The 4,017-nt window shown below is 46.8% G+C and overlaps 1 pseudogene; it reads right to left on the reverse strand.

Moving 5' to 3' along the window:
* Positions 1-2,794: 2,794 nt before the first annotated feature.
* On the reverse strand, positions 2,795-3,730 carry LOC123397420 (annotated as a pseudogene).
* Positions 3,731-4,017: the final 287 nt, after the last annotated feature.

Here is a 4,017-nt window from a genome sequence, read left to right on the forward strand (position 1 = left end):
ATATTAGCTTTTACTGAAGGCAAACTTTATAATATTTGACCAAATGTATAGAAAACAATATAAACATTTCTATAACACCATATATCTGAATAACACTGACCCCTCATCATTGACCGACCCTTGACCACATGTCACTGATGAGAGTTAACAATAACCGACGATTCTTGAGACTTTAGTGATAACAATCTTTTGCATTCGGCTTGATGGTTATCACAGATTGGTCTAAAGCTGGCAGGTCGGTGATAGCTTAAGGCCTGATTATACATGTTTTATTTGTAGCATCGATGATTATAAAACTGAAAAATATACGTCCTCGTAATTTTCCCACGTGATTTCCTACATAATTTTAACGAACTAGCATATGATATTGCATGGGTGATATATGAGACTAGTAATACCCTACTCTGTATAGTATTTGTTTTATTTTCACATTAATACCACACTTTTTTTCCTATGAGTTTGACTGTCAAGTATAGCAAATGAACATGTTCAATGTTTTGTGGGAATATGATTTGGACAAACATCATTGTTGTTTTGACCTTTTAGCGTAGTGCATAAAACTCTATTTCTGTAAGAGTGTTTTGTGCAGTACAACTAAAATGTCAGCTGCGGTATTACTGTTTTTTAGGTGCACTACCCAGAAAGTTTCTACCAAACCGCACAATGACTGTATCTTGATTTAGGCCTTCTTGGCAATTTTTGAAGCAATTGTAGGTTTACCACTTGCTCTAGTTTCTGTACTTTTAGCCAGTTCCTATTTGGGAAGGCTGGTTCAGTGGGTACTCAGAATGTGGCAATCACAAAGAGAACCTTGCGCCATGGCTCGAAGTGGGCAATACACAAGTCCCTTTTATGTGGTGGACATTTAATTTGTGCAGTGAGTAGGCGAGTCAGTTTCGGCTATGTACTCTTTCCTGCATGTGAAATGCTCACCACACAGAGGAGAGTGATGCCAGAAACAAATCCACTTTCCCTGTTCTCATCTGCTATGGTTGCAAAGGCAGGGTGCTAAGGAGGAAACTAGAGCAGAGGCCCTTTTGCTCTCCGGAGATGATCTGCCAGGAAAACTTCCCTCTGGGAGGGGGAAACCGAAGCCATCGTCATCACCAACACTTCCTCCTTCGTGGGAGGACCAATCTTCATCAACATCTTCACCAAGACCATCTCATCTCAATCCCTAGTTCATCTCTTGTATTAAATATTTGTCTCAAAACCTGAGATTGGTACGTATGGGTTATTAATAGTGTTGATCACATTTTGTAGTTGATGATTGTTGGTTTACATGGTGAAAGATATTATGTTCAGATGCTTGGTCAATATCATTACACCTCTGATCTTGAATATGTCGAGGAGGTGTGATTAGTTACTATTGTTCCCGCGGACATAGGAGAAGTGTAGTTATAAGTAATCATGTGAAGTTGGTATTGGTTTGATATTTCAAATATGTGTATGTTGTTGCTTCACTTAGTGGTGTCACGTGAACGTCGACTACACGATACTTCAACATGTTATGGGCCTAAGTGAAGGCATTATGGAGTAAAAATTAGATGATGGGTTGTTTTAAGCGCGCAAAATTTGCACCTAGAATTTGTTTTTGTTATTTTAAGCGTGCAAAATTTGCACCTAGAATTTGTTATTTTAACTACCACTTTTTCCGAGGTCGTATTTGGGTTCACTCCAATAGATTATTTCACACTAAAAGTGTTGAAACACTGCACGATCGAATCATCCAAATTATTTAAAGTACAATAGTTAGATTTTGACATAATAAATGGCTTAAATTTGGTGGGACGATCATATCTTTGTAAGTGTGTAATCCTATTTTCTAAACCTCCTTTGATGAAGTTGGTGCATTATACAAACTAGAAGATTCCCCGAGGTTCGTGCCCGAATTAGTTGAGGAACAATTAGTTGATGTACGTCTTCTCTTAGGTATATAGGATATGGAAAGCAACTCACAAAGTTGATCGATACAGTTTATTTAAGTCGGGTAGGTCTTCAACTCCTGATGCTCGCATTATTTTTGAATTTATTTCACGATTTTCGACGTTACTAGATCTGATCGGAGGCCGCCGAGAAATCCACTAGGCCCTTCATACCGCCATAGATATGAAGCCGGATGACGCGCCGCCGCCGCATAGCCCGTCGCCGCCATCCGAACCAGACCAACCGCCGCACGCCGCTGGCTGTGTACGGCCAGACCCACGTGCCTGCAGCCGCCGTCGCCCGCATGTAGGGGCCCCGCACCACCCCTCGGCTGAGGGAGAGAGGGATGCCTCCGCCACCGCCATCACCCCCGAGCGTTTGCCCAGCGGCGTCCCCCGACGGCAACGGAGGGAGGAGACGATGGGCGTACAGGAGTTAATTCTTTGTTCATCATCACAATACAATTACCACGACACCTTGTGTACCATGACAATGAGATACATAAAAGCTAGACTAGTATATCATCTCTTGGACCATGTCTTGGATGGATGCATGATCTAATCGATTGCATGCGGGCTGATCCATCCATGCATTATTAACTAGTCAAGACTTCAAAAGCTCAAGAACCGAGAAATCGACTATATAACAAAAGACTAATCAATTAATCTGCTGCGCATGCATGAATTGCTGCCTGTTTCATCACAGTACAATTAACAACATCTTGCTTGTTCAAGACATACATCAAAGCTAGACTATACCATTGAGCTACACTAGCTTCCATTCTAATTATATCCTGCATCATCTCTTGGCTGCAGATTTCGCAGTCTTGGATGGTAGTTTTGTCCCTCACGTACGTGGTGTGCAAGTATCAACTCTGGCAGGAGACGATCGGAGTAGAGCATGCCACAGCCGTGTCGTCGCAGAGGCCGAGCAGCTCATCCAACATGCACAGGAAGGTGTGGTCTTCATCCTCTGCAGCGCCTTCTTGGAGTTGGAGGTCGTCGGACAAGACATGATCATCCGTCACCTCGGACGACATGAACCCGCCTGGATCCACGCTGCCGTCGTCCACTAGTCCGGACGGCAACGTCTCGCCTTCGTCGGACATGAACCAGCGCTGGGTCTCCTGGACCTGGAGACCCCCGTGTTGCTGGATGATGGGTTGTTGGCGGCGTGGGGTCTGGGGATGTGGAGCCTCGGGATGTTGGACGTCGTCCGCCTTCCTTTTCCTGGAACCAGGGGCACTGATTACCTCCTCGTATGTCGTCTCACTCCTGTGACGAGACACGCAGACCTTGCAGAGCACCACGCCGTCTTGCTTCTTGTCGTCGCCGTCGAGGTCGTACTCGGTCATGCACCAGCCGATCCTCAGTTTCTCGTTCCCTCCCGGCAACTTCTGAACGTAGCTGAGGTTTCGTCTATTGCCTACGCGGTTGCCATGCTTGTCTAGCACGGGGATCCCGCCCTTCTCCGAGTGCCAGTAGTAACCCTCGCCGGCGGCAGGGACGGCGCGCTGCCGCTTCCCGTTGCTGCGGCCGTCTTTGGTCTTGTGGTAGTGCGCCGGGGTGAAGAAGTACCACTCGCCGCCTTTCCCGTTGCTCCTGTCCGTGCCCCGCGCGTGTGGATACATCTCGACGAGGTCGCCGGGGGCGGCGGAGCAGACGTCGGCCTCGTGGATCATGTCGTCGGTGAAGATGCCGTCCGCTCCAGAGTCGATCCGTGGGCGGAGGTACTTGGTGATCAGCAAGTCTCCTGCCGGGTTGAAGATGTAGCCGGCGGGAAGATGGAGCTTGCCGTCGGCCATCGCAATTCGCAGATCACCAAGGTACGAGAGATGGATGGATCGTGCGCGTGTGTAACCCTGGCCTGGCTAGCTCCTTGCCTTGCCTGCGTACCTAGCTAGCTTATATGGATGGTACGACATACATGCACCTATGATACATGCATCTTATATATATGGATTCGGCTGGCTTCCATGCTTATTCGGATTCAAAGAAAGATGCGTGATCCAAGTTTCCAACCGTACCAATCCGTTTGTAAAATGGACCGTACCGGCTCTCCATTGGATGCAATGCATGCTTGCGTGCGCGT

Source organism: Hordeum vulgare, chromosome 5H (genome assembly GCF_904849725.1).
Source record: "Hordeum vulgare subsp. vulgare chromosome 5H, MorexV3_pseudomolecules_assembly, whole genome shotgun sequence".
NCBI lineage: Eukaryota > Viridiplantae > Streptophyta > Magnoliopsida > Poales > Poaceae > Hordeum > Hordeum vulgare.